Here is a 13,509-nt window from a genome sequence, read left to right as displayed (position 1 = left end):
AAGATATCCTGACAAATGCTACAACATGGATGAATCTTGAGGATATTAGGCTAAGAGAAATAAGCCGGTCACAAAAGGACAAATATTGTCTGATTTCACTTCTGTGAGGTACTTAGAGTAGTCAAATTCATAGAGACAAGAAATAGAAGGGTGATTGCCTGCGTCTGGGAGAAGGTGGGGAGGGGAATTTTTATTTAATATGTACAGAGTTTCATTTTGGGAAGATAAAAAAGTTCTAGAGATAAATGATGATGCTAGCTGCACAATATGAACATACTTAATGCCAATGAATTATACACTAAAATAGTTGAAATGGCAAATTTTATGTTATGTGTATTTTACCACAATTTATTTATTTATTTTTTTAATATTTATTTATTTTTGAGACAGAGAGAGAGAGAGCATGAACAGGGGAGGGTCAGAGAGAGGGAGACAGAATCTGAAACAGGCTCCAGGCTCTGAGCTGTCAGCACAGAGCCCGACGCGAGGCTCAAACTCACGGACTGCGAGATCATGAGCTGAGCCGAGGTCGGCCGCTTAACTGACTGAGCCACCCAGGCGCCCCTGTATTTCACCACGATTTAAAAAATAAAAATTAAAAAAAAATCTTTTCTAGTTGATCAGAGATACGTTACCCCACTAAGAGGCAATGAATAAACAAACTTTCCTACTGCCATGAGAAAACACTAGGGTAAATGTCCTTATTGTGCTATAGACCTGTCATGTTCATGGTTATATTTACAGTTTCAAGTCAGAACCACAGAAAAATCCGAGAAATCAATCTCGCCATCAGGAACACCCTACATTTACTGATAAGGGTCAGCTCACCTGGGGAAAACCAGCTTCCCTTACAAGGTTTAAGTCTTCTGCTTAATGGGGACTCCTGTTTTAAAACTGTCCTCTTGAGCAAGAGATGGGCACATCCTAACCTTCTCTTTCTTTGCCATTATGAAAACATCTAAATGGCTGTCTGTTAAGAAAGAACATATCTTGTAACACCTTCTAACTACTGAAAATTATTCTGAATGTACACCACTCCTGACAAAGAAAACTCAACTCTTTCTGCTTTTAAAAACAAAAGGCATAACAAATACAAAAGGCTTTTAAAAACAAAAGGCACAACAAATAACAAAGACTCACTATATATTTTATTGTGATGACTTCGATTTCTGTTGGATTATAGTTATTGATATACATATATTCCAAACAAGCGTATCATAAATTTGGGCATTTAAAACTGTAACTGAGCATTTGGAGCAACAACTAATTTAGAAGATATCTATCAGTAATTCAAGCAACTGAACATACGATAAGATAAAATAATATAAAATTATAGTCTTTTAAACATTATGTTTATACTGCAACTGCTCAAAGGAAAAATTATTTTTGTCAATGATCTGTTTTTACAACATGAGTATTATCAAATACTGTGCCATATCACAGGGACCTAAATTACCTGAGTCAGGAGTAGTTTTTTTTTTTGATGGGTATCTACTTTAAATTAACTTTAAATATTTTTTAAAAACTTTTGGGAAATATGGTATGTTGAGCATAAGTCCAGTTGAAAACTATCTCAAATAAAAATATAAGAATAGATGAAAGTATTTTTTGTTAGTGGAGGCAGTGGTAAAAATTAGGGAAGAAATATTGACTTATGTCAGGTTTATTTACTTTATTTGTGGAGTTTTTGCCTATTCTTGGGCTTCTCGTGGCCACCACATTTAGATGTTACTCAACACTGACAACGAAGATCTGCGTGGAATATTCCCAAGCTGGCCCTTCTCACCATTTTGCCTTTCCAAATTAGGCCTCTGACAGAATTTCCCCCTTTCCAGTAAGGTCACACCACTTTCTTAGGGAGAGAATATAGGTTGCTCTTTTATGCCTTCCTTTAGTTTGATTCCTCCTGTATTATCTATAGAAGCTTTCTTAGGGGGGCCTGAGTTGTTTTCCTGGACAAAAGATGTTACTCTTTGATCACAAGGTAAGAACCTGGGATATCACTGTTCCCTTACCTTTGACTCTCGCTAAGGGAACAAGCTTAGGGTTTTCTGTTCTTAAAAGGAAAAAAAAATCCTCCACCCTGCATTTTATCCCTTGTGATTATGGCATTACTTTCTCTACACCGTCAGGCTAACTGAAAAACTGCCTCCTATTGCTCATGGCCCAGTCACACCATGCTGCTGAAATCTACCAGTCTACTGCACACATGATCTCTTAATTTCTAAAACAGATGACTTTGGGATGCTTATCTTACCTGATGTCTCAGCATCGTCTGATGATACTATGGGCAATTCATTCCTCCTTGAGCTCTCTCCTCCTTTGGCTTTTATTTGCACCATATCTTATTTTTGCCCTCTACTTTCCCTCATATTCATGGAGTTTTCTTCTACCCATCCCATAAATGTTGCTGTACCCAAGGTGGCCTTCCTCACAACTCAAACTTAGTGGGTTTTGTCTCCTCTTATGTAGCTTCTTGTAGCACCAATATGCTTTGACACAAATCTGCATTTTTAGCTCAGGTTTCTCTGCAATACTGCCATATCCACAGGCTCAAGTCCTTCTGATTAAAGTCCCTACAGCATCTCACACTGAGACTCGTCAAACCTGAAATGTTCTACTCTTTTCCCACACCTTCTTTCCTACTTTATGCTCTGAGTCAGGAATTAAGAGTCACTGTAAATGAGCTAAAAGGAGAAAGCCAACAGAAGTTACTTATCCCTAAAAAAATATGAAATTTTTTGACATGAGCGTGCAATGGTTTCTATAACAAGCTAAAAATGTCCTTGATAAACTCGTATTTCTCAGCTATCAATTTCATATACAGATGAAATAAGGCCCTAAAATTTCATTTGATATCCTGCCTGCAAGTTCCAGATTAGGGTAATTGATTTATATGTTTTTCTAAGCAGTAGGCATTTTGCATTTCAATGAGGCTATGATAGGAAATAATTCAATAAATATGGTCTATGCATGAGTTTTCCTATCTGTGTGTTGACATTAAACTGAAGTCATGGTTGGGCACTGACACATGGGCATTTGTAGAAAGTTTAGATATAAACCAGTCTCAGGAAAATGTTTTTATGCCTGAATTTTAAGTAGCAGGGCTTTATGTCTGGAAAGTATTTTGTTTAACAGAAACAGCACCAAGTACAGTGAGGCGAAACGGTGACTGTTGACTATTCATGCTCACAGTGCTGAACGTTATGTCATGACTCTTGTGTTATATACCTTTTTCTTCACACATTGGGCCAATGTTTACCAGAAAGTGAACAGCACAGCCAGTAGATGTTTTGACCTGTGAAAAGCATTACTTAATTCTCTGAGGTCTCAGGTAAAATTTTTCAACTATGAGTTGACCTTTGGCCTGTGAAACAAGTGAACTGTTCAGAGTCGTCACCCTAAATGTCTCATTACAAAGCCTGAGCTGGCACTTGAAAGTTAAAGTCAGGTTTATAAACAACTCAAGACAGATTGGCAAATTAATGTTAAGGTCTCACATCATCGTGTTTTCTTTTTCTTTTGCATTTGTGTTTTGGAAGCTCTGAACTTATGTGGTCTGGGTGTGAACAGTGGATATGTTCAGCATGGAATGTTGAAAAAATTCTCACCAAACAAGTGTAGCAGTTTTAATCAGAATTAGCTAAACGGCATAACACTGTAAAAGAGAAAATGAACCACTCTTTTGCTGTCATCAACAACGAGGAAATGGCTCTAGGCAATAGCTGAAAAGTGCTTTTGAACTTGAGAAGCTCAATGATTTGGCAGTGAGGGGGATCTTGTTTGTCTTGCTAGTTCTAAAGAACTATTTATTCCTCAATAATTCCAGTAAGTAAGGCACAAAGAAAAAAAATCAATCTCATTTTTTCTAGATACCTCCCCTTATATTATTATATTTTACATCACATCCAAAATATTGTTTTTATATACATCTTAATATGTGTTATATCTATTTAAAAGATTATCTTCATAACCTAATCCTGCAAATAAGGCAATACACGCTATAAAGTTAAAGTTGTTTTGAAAATGATAGATCCTTGTTGTCTTAGGAAATTAAAGCAGGAAAATTTTATCTTGGTCTCAATATCCTTTTTCTTTTCTGAAATAATCATAAAAGGATTTATTTCCTTAAGAACTTGTTAACTTATCTAAACATCTGCTACTCAAAAGTGATTACTTGGGAATTTCCAGGTCATACAAACATGCAAGTCTAATGTTACAGGATGCAATTGGACAGAAACCAGTAACCAACCAACCATTTATTTTCATCTTTGTATTCCCACCAGCAATGTATGGGTTATTCCACATCTTCACCAGTGTTAGCCATTTTAACTTGGGTGTGATGGCAACTCAGCATGGTTTTAATTTGCATTTCCCCAGTGGTTAATGATGTTGAACATCTTTTCCTGTGTTTCTTTGCCTTCCAAATATTCTGTCTGCTGAAGTCTCTGGTAGGTTGTTGTTTTTTCTTTCTTTTCTTTTCTTTTTTTTTTTTTAACCATGTTTTAATTGGGTTGTTTTCTTACTGTGGTATTTTGAGAGTTCCTTTTTTTACTGTGGGGCAAGTCCTTGTCAAATATGTGATTTTCAAACATTTTCTCTCACTTGGTATCTTGTCCTTTCATTCTATTAGTTAACTGATTTCTGACAGATTCAAAGGCAATGTAGTAGAGAAAAGACAATCTTCTCAAGAAACAGCCCTGGAGTAAATGGACACCCACATGCAAAAATGAACTTTGATTCCTATCTCAACCCATGTACAAAAGTTAACTCAAAAGACATCAGAAACCTAACTGCTAAATTGAAACTATAAACATATTGAAGACAACAATGGAGAAAATGTGTGTGATCTGACATTAGGTAAAGACTTCTTAGATGAGACACTAAAAGCATACTCTGTTAAAAAACTGATAAACTGGATCTGATCAAAAATTTACAAGTCTGCTCTTCTAAAGAAAAACACTTTAAAAAAATATATACACACACACACACACACACACATATATATATATACATACATATATACACACATATATGCACATATATATACACACACATATACATATATGTACACATACATATACACATATATGTACATATACATATACACATGTGTACATATGCATATACACGTATATGTACATATACACATATATGTGCATACACATACATATATATATATATATATATATATATATATATATATATATATGAAGCTGAGAAGAAGAGACAGAATCAGCCAAGGAGTCTACTTACAAATGGCTAATGCAATAGGAAAACTCAGGAGAGTGTCCTGGAAAGGAAGTAAAGAAATGGTATCAAGAAGGAAGGGGCGATCCACTGGGTCAAATATACTAAGGGAGAGTGATTGGTTTAGTTCAAATCAAGGAGTACACACAGACAAATGTCCCCAGACTCTATATGGTCAGTTTGTCCTACTCATGACTCAGCCATTCCACCAATGTAGGAAACACAATGGCATCCCTGGCCCATTATCTGGTGAGACAAACTCACTCTTGGTACTGTAGGCTTTGTATCTGGTACACAAGGGGTTATATTCAGGCTTATGGGCACTGTAACATCAGTCATTATTATATCTGCATTCATACATTCACTCCTTCAGTAGTTACTGAGAGGCATCTCTGGGCTCAACATTGAGCACATACTCATGATTAATATATACTAGTCATTTAAAACAGGCCATGCCTGAAATTACAGAATTTATCTAAGAGAGGAGATGAAAAGCATTAATCAAATGGTCACACTGGGCGAAACTATGATGTTTCTTTCTACTGCACAGTAACAATGACAAGTTTATTATTAATCCTACTATTATGAGGTATTATTAATCATAGCATTGTGAGGACTATGTTTGGAATAACTCTTTGGTCATCAGTGGCTTGTTTATATCAGTTAGAACCTAATACTGTGAATGTGACCCTGGGTATGGATAGGCCTTGGGTTTTTTAACTCATCTTTATGTTTCCAGCTGAGATTTCTTTATCCTTCCCCAAACTGAAGTTACTATCCACCTTAATTCCATTCTCATGTATCTCCCCTCTTTTTACTTGATCCCTTTTTAGAATTAAGAAGCCAAATATAAATATAAGGCCTAGAAAAACATTAATAATGATTAACTGAGATGAATCTGAAACATAATGTGGTTTTTGTAAAATATAAATATTCATGGGATTGTCACTTGTGGGAAATTGATAATTAATAAATATTGACAATAGATGTGGAAAACAAAGATATGCTTGAATAAAAACATATTCTATTTCAGCAAGTATATCCTCATACAGGTAGACTTCTATTACTAGAGATTTTTGCATGTTTTTACCATGAGCATTTTTCACAGAGGTTGAGAACACAGATTCTGGAACTAAAACGCTTGGGCTCCTAGTTTGTCTACCTACCAGTTGTGTTGACATGAGTAAGTTAACCTCTCTAGGCCTCAATTTTCTTATCTATACAGAACATATAATACTTGTACTTACTTTAAAGTTATTATGAAGATTGAGTTAATATGTATAGAACATTAGAAGAGTTGCTTGTAGATAGTAAGCTTACTGTCTATATATATACAGAGAGAATGAGAGAGAGAGAGACAGAGAGAGAGAGAGAGAGAGAGAGAGAGAGAGAGAGAGAGAGACAGAGAGAAAAAGAGAGAGAAGGAGCTGAAGCTCTGGGGTTAGACGAGTAGGTTCAAAGCCTGGTTTTACTACTTACTATTTATATGACCTGGTGTAGTTAATTAACCTCTTCATGTCTATTAGCAAAACAGGACTCATAATAATAGCACTCATTCCTCATAGAGTTGCCATGAAATAGTGTATATGAAGCAATTAGCACATACAATCAATACTAGCTTTTCTTTTAGGATTGGTGATGAGGTATTTTCAAAAAAGTAGATGGAATCATGTAAATGGATCACAAATTATTTATGGTCTATTCCAAAATAAAGTAAGAAAAAAAGGGAGGGGGAAGAAAACCATAACCTAAATTTCCTGCATTCTAGCAATCCTGAATGAGGGTTTCCCACAGATAGTAACTTAAATCCAAAAAGAACACAAAACAGAAATGTTGACTGAATGATTTTAAGGTTACCAGAGTGAGTGAATGGCTTGTCATTAATTGGTGATCTATCCCATGATTTACTCACTGTGAAGAAGTTAGATTTATCAGTGAAAGAATGCTAAATACTTCACTTTTGATTTAATGGCTAAAAGCAGTAAATGCGTAACAACAGGCTGTCCAGATGGTTGCTTAGTGAACTCAAGAGGAAAAGACGTAAGTTTGGAGGTAGAAAAAATACACTTTTTTTGCTGCTCTGGGGTGAGCTTTAAGAGAAATGCAGTTCTGGAAGAAACCACTACAGCCTACAGACCAGCTGGCAGGCAGCCATAGGAAAAGAGGGAAGACTGGAGCCATTGCGCATTTCCAGGACTGGGTTACAAGTAGCTCCAGGCTCTGTGAATAATAACCACAACAATCAAAGGACAATCTATATGCACAAAGATCATGGAAAGGACTGTTATGACCACATTCATCTTTCCTGTGACACCTGCTTGTACAGATGATATCCATCATCAACAGCACCACCTTTTCAACTGACACAGCACTATCTTCATGGCGAGACCTAAACTTTTTTTTTTTTAATGAAATTTATTGACAAATTGGTTTCCATACAACACCCAGTGCTCATCCCAAAAGGTGCCCTCCTCAATACCCCTCACCCACCCTCTCTTCCCTCCCACCCCCCATCAACCCTCAGTTTGTTCTCAGTTTTTAACAGTCTCTTATGCTTTGGCTCTCTCCCATTCTAACCTCTTTTTTTTTTTTTTTCCTTCCCCTCCCCCATGGGTTCCTGTTAAGTTTCTCAGGATCCACATAAGAGTGAAACCATATGGTATCTGTCTTTCTCTGTATGGCTTATTTCACTTAGCATCACACTCTCCAGTTCCATCCACGTTGCTACAAAAGGCCATATTTCATTTTTTCTCATTGCCACGTAATATTCCATTGTGTATATAAACCACAATTTCTTTATCCATTCATCAGTTGATGGACATTTAGGCTCTTTCCATAATTTGGCTATTGTTGAGAGTGCTGCTATGAACATTGGGGTACAAGTGGCCCTATGCATCAGTACTCCTGTATCCCTTGGATAAATCCCTAGCAGTGCTATTGCTGGGTCATAGGGTAGGTCTATTTTTAATTTTCTGAGGAACCTCCACACTGCTTTCCAGAGCGGCTACACCAATTTGCATTCCCACCAACAGTGCAAGAGGGTTCCCGTTTCTCCACATCCTCTCCAGCATCTATAGTCTCCTGATTTGTTCATTTTGGCCACTCTGACTGGCGTGAGGTGATACCTGAGTGTGGTTTTGATTTGTATTTCCCTGATAAGGAGCGACGCTGAACATCTTTTCATGTGCCTGTTGGCCATCTGGATGTCTTCTTTAGAGAAGTGTCTATTCATGTTTTCTGCCCATTTCTTCACTGGGTTATTTGTTTTTCAGACCTAAACTTTTTTTAACCAAAGTAACTGAACTACTTTCTGTACGTAAGCCCAATTTCATTATGCCAGGGATAGAAATAAAGTCTTTTTCACATTTTATTTTCCATGGTGGGGTTTTAGATATCTCTTACAAAACAAACAAGTTGAGAGATCAGATGGACTAACTAAAATTTTAATTATAAAATTAGTTTTTGAAAAATACTACTTCTATTAGTAAGTTGACAATAGAAAAATATGAGGAAGTATTTAAATTAAGGAAGTTAAGACTTTTTAATCCATACTTAAAAGTTTCCTAAGATACCACAGAAACCTTTCTCCTCGGAACAAGGCTAATTTTACCATGATAAGAGGACATGATTGTGCTGAAGATAATTTGCTTTCACATTGAAAATTCCCCTTAAGATAAAGAAGATCATGTTCTCTAACTTGGACCAAGAAATGGCAAAAACTGTATTTGGATTTTGATCTTTACTTACTGTCTTGATTTAAGTGAGCAAAATGTTTTATAGAAGTGGAAATAAAAAAAATACCTCTTTAACTTAATATTCCGTAATGATTACTAATTAAGAATCAAATACAGGAATCTCTGTTTTTCTGATAAAATAAAAGTAGATACAAATATATAATTTATAGTAAAAATTCTTATAGATATCTTTCCTTAGACTTTTTCATATTTCATTGTCAGAGCTTTATTATTTGTCAAATGATGGCTATTACTTCTTATCTAGAATTTACTCTTACATTGAACATTTTTTTGTTTAAATTTTTACTGGCCACTAAAGGGTACAAATTAAGCCTGCTTAATTCTTATAAGCCAGCAAAAAACCATACTTTCTCTTTCTTTATTTAGGGAAATGTCATATCAACAACTCCAATGTCATATTTACTTTATCAATTCCTTTATAATGCACAAGGATTAGCAATTTTAAGTAGGAAATAACCAGACCAAAGTAGCTTTACAGCTAAGGTTAAAAAATGAGTGTTCAAGTAAAATATGAAGGTTTCTGGCCTTTCACGAACTTTTGAACCTCCACAGCTTGCCAAATTTAGTTAAATTTTAATTGAAGTGTAAATATTATTTATCTTAAAATGAAAAGGAGAATTAATACAAACTGTTTAAAGCAGGTAGAAAGTATTTTATATAATGTTTTTTTAGATATGTATCAATAGGGAACAAATACTATTTTGCCTGATAACTTCATATACCCCATGCCTTTTACTTCCTAATGGTATTATGCAGTGGTCTAACAGGTAGTTCTTACAACTTGGTGGTGGAAAGGTCATGGTGCTAACAAGATTAGATTCATAGCCAATCATCTTCAAAAATGTATATGAAAAGTGAGGGAAACAGAAAGTCTGTGCACTGCAAAAAAAAGAAAAAAAAAGAGTTTCTAGCTCTCTAAAACCCTGTGAGGTGAAAGGTGATAATCAAAACATCAAAAAATAAAATGTCTGCAAAACTGGGTTTTGTGTGAAACATTTACCTTAGTAAGTTACATTAGCAGAATTCTGTGTTAAGGTGGTGTAAAAGAGGATATGAGTGTGCACAATGGTTTTGTTAGAAACAGCATAACCTACCAGAGATATGAGTCCCACGGTTGAATTTCACACCATCTAACCAATTCTTCCTTTCCCAGGCAATGAGAAATATTTCCTACCAGTCCAATAGACTTCCTTACCAATTTAGGGCTTTGTATTCATTCAGGGCTATGGGAGGGAACAATTAATATCCTAAAACAAAACAAAACAAAACAAAACAAAACAAAACAAAACAAAACAATCAGTGAAACGGATGGATGATACTGGACTTTGGAGATAATTAGAAACAGTCTTTTTCTTTCTTTTTTTTTCATTTTTTAACATTTTTATTTTTAAGAGGCAGAGAAGGAGCATGAATGGGGGAGGGGCAGAGAGAAAGGGAGACACAGAATGTGAAGCAGTTTCCAGGCTCTGAGCTGTCAGCACAGAGCCTGACACGGGGCTCTAACAAACTGTGAGATCATGACCTGAGCTGAACTGAGTCACCCACAAGCCCCAGAACAGCCTTTTTCTAAAGCCTATAGATGAAAATGATCATTAATAATAATAATAATAATAATAATAATAATAGTAATAGTAATGTGACCTTGCTTAGTGTCACCCCTTTGAATTCAATTCCAGTCAAGTGACTCTTATTCTTTTCTTTCTCAAAGGAGTGTGTTAAGTCTTTTTCAAAGAAGAGAGGCCATTAAATGTATAACATTTGTTCCAGGTAATAGGTTAAGGATTCATATTCATAAGAATGAAATGCTGTGTATTGTTCAGTCTCTAGTCATCGTGTGATCACTCTAGTTAGTCTTCAAGGCTTTTCTATTTTCAGGGAATAAATATTCTACCTCTCCTGAGTATCAAAGGAATAAAAGGGTAACTAATCAGCAAAGTAAATAAGTGAAGAAAATGAAAGTTATAACATTAGCGAAGACTGAAACAAGTATGTTTAGAATTGATTCAAATTAGAGCCTAACATATCAAAACCTGTGATATGTAGCCAAAGCTGTATTTAGAGAAAACTTTTTCATCTTAAATGCATTTATTGGAAAATTATATTTAAAATCAAAGAACTAAGCAATCAGTCCAACAATCTAAAAGAAGAACAAAAATAAAGCCAAGAAAGGAATTAAGTGAGATACATATAATTGATGCATCAAGCAAATTGAAATAATTGACATAATTCAAAAAATAAAAATAATTCCATGAAAGGTCATATGAAACAGGCAAACCTTTGACAATTACAATTAACAAAAAAGGCATAGATTTTAAAAATAAGACTATATTCAATTATATCTACACAAGATTTAAAAATTACTAAAATTGGCAAAAGAAGACCTGGAAATCTAAAAAGACAAAAAATAGTAACAGATATTGAAATGGTAATGAAATAATGACTTGCTCCCTACTGGTCCTCACTAATAGCTCCAGACCCAGGTTATTTTATAAGCAAACATGGACAAATCTTCTTGAAACACGAAATTTCTTTTTTAAACAAGCAGATCATAATAAATAATAAATAAATAATAAAGTGTGTGTGTGTGTGGTTCAGTTCATTACGCGCCCAACTCTTGATCTCAGCTCAGGTCATCATCCTGCGGTTCATGAAGTAGAGCCCTGCCTTGGGCTCCACGTTCTCCAGGCTGAGCTTATTTGGGATTCTCTCTCTCTGCCTCTCCCCAACTCAGGCATGCCTCATTCTCCCTCTCAAAGAAACTTTAAAAATAATCAAGTGGTAACACATTGAATCCAACAATGCACTGTAAAAATAATGCAGCATGACCAAGTAGGGCTTTCTCTTGGGAATACAAAAATGGCTTACCACTAAACTCATTCAGTGGAATGTACTCTATTAGTATATTAAAGGAGGAAAAATCATTGGATCATCATATTTGATTTTGAAAAGTTATTCTAAATTAATTCAAGATGTTTACAACGATTTTTAAAAGCTTTTTGTAAAATAAAAAAATATGTAAAGTAATTTCCTTGATTTATAAAAGGATCTACCCAAGTCCCTCATCAAGCCCTATCCCTAGTGATGAAATAGGTTTATATGGACAAGAAGAAGAAAACTGTTCAACTTTTAACTTGAGGTCCCAGCCAGTGTAACAAAACAGAGAAAACAACTCAAATATTGGAAAGGAAGTTATAAAACTGTGACAATATGCAGATAATACAAGCATTTATATGAAAACCTCAGTGGGGTAGATAAGGGAATTTAATCAAGATGGCCAAATACAAGTTCACCATATGATAACCTGTAGCTTTTATTCATAACAGTAAGCCAATGAGAAAATAAAAGAGAACAAGAGGTCTTTTTATAATATAATAATCACATCAAATACTTGGGAATAATCCTACGGTGACTTTACTGGAAGGCATAAAAGGGGAAAAATACTTTGTTCATGAATGAGAAGGTTTAATATTTAATGATGTCTGTTCTCTTAAAACAAACTATGAATTTAGCACAAGACTAACAAAAAAGAGAATTTTTTTAACCAAAATTTAAAACCTGTTCTAAAATCCACAAAAAAGATTGAATATTTAAAAATCACCAAGTGCTTGCTTGGGCAGCACATATACTAAAATTAGAACTATACAGAGAAGATGAGTATGGCCTCTGAGGAAAAAAACAACAACAACAAGATAAATGTATAAAAGAAAATGAAGGGATGGCTTTGACTACTACATATAAAACATATTATAGGATTATAGTAATAAAAATATTATAGGGGTGCCTGGGTGGCTCAGTCGGTTGAGTGACTTCAGCTCAGGCAATGATCTCGTTGTTTGTGAGTTAGAGTCCCAGGTCAAGCTCTGTGCTGACAGCTAAGAGCCTGGAGCCTTCTTTAGATTCTGTGTCTCCCTCTCTCTGCCCCTCCTCTGCTCATGCTCTCTCTCTCTCTCAAAAATGGATGAACATTAAAAAAATTAAAAAAAAACTTTAAAAAATATTATATTAGTGGGATAGGAATTGATAACTACATCAGTGGAAGAGGAGTTTAAAAATAGAGAAAAGCGTATGCTAATTTAAGATACCATAGAAGTGGCATTTTAAATAAATGGAGTAAGGGATTCATTTTTTAATATGAGTTCTTGGGAGAATTATCTACTTATTTAGAAAGATGTTTAGAAAGTTAGCTCATATCTCATATTCATAAAGACAAATTTCAAATGATTATAATCTAAGCATAACATTATAAGAGTATTACACTAATAGTACAATTTTTTTTTCCTGTTGGGATATGGAAGGTATTCTTTTATTTTTCTTAATGTTTATTTATTTTTGAAAGAGAGAGAGCACAAGCAGGAGAGGGGCAGCAAGAGCAGAGCAAAGGATCTGAAGCGGGTTCCATGCTGACAGCAGAGAGCCCAATGTGGGACTCGATCTTATGAACTGTGAAATCATGTGAGCCAAAGTCAGATGCTCAACTGAGTGAGCCGCCAAGGTGCCCCTGAAA

At 35.1% G+C, this 13,509-nt stretch overlaps 1 pseudogene; it reads left to right on the top strand.

The window, feature by feature from the left end:
* The first annotated feature begins 12,606 nt into the window (after positions 1–12,606).
* LOC125161374 (uncharacterized) lies at positions 12,607–12,706 on the top strand (annotated as a pseudogene).
* The last annotated feature ends 803 nt before the right edge of the window (positions 12,707–13,509 follow it).

This window comes from Prionailurus viverrinus, chromosome A2 (genome assembly GCF_022837055.1).
Source record: "Prionailurus viverrinus isolate Anna chromosome A2, UM_Priviv_1.0, whole genome shotgun sequence".
NCBI classification, from domain to species: domain Eukaryota; kingdom Metazoa; phylum Chordata; class Mammalia; order Carnivora; family Felidae; genus Prionailurus; species Prionailurus viverrinus.
Note: the sequence above shows the minus strand (reverse complement) of the source record. Positions and strands in the feature narration are given on the sequence as shown.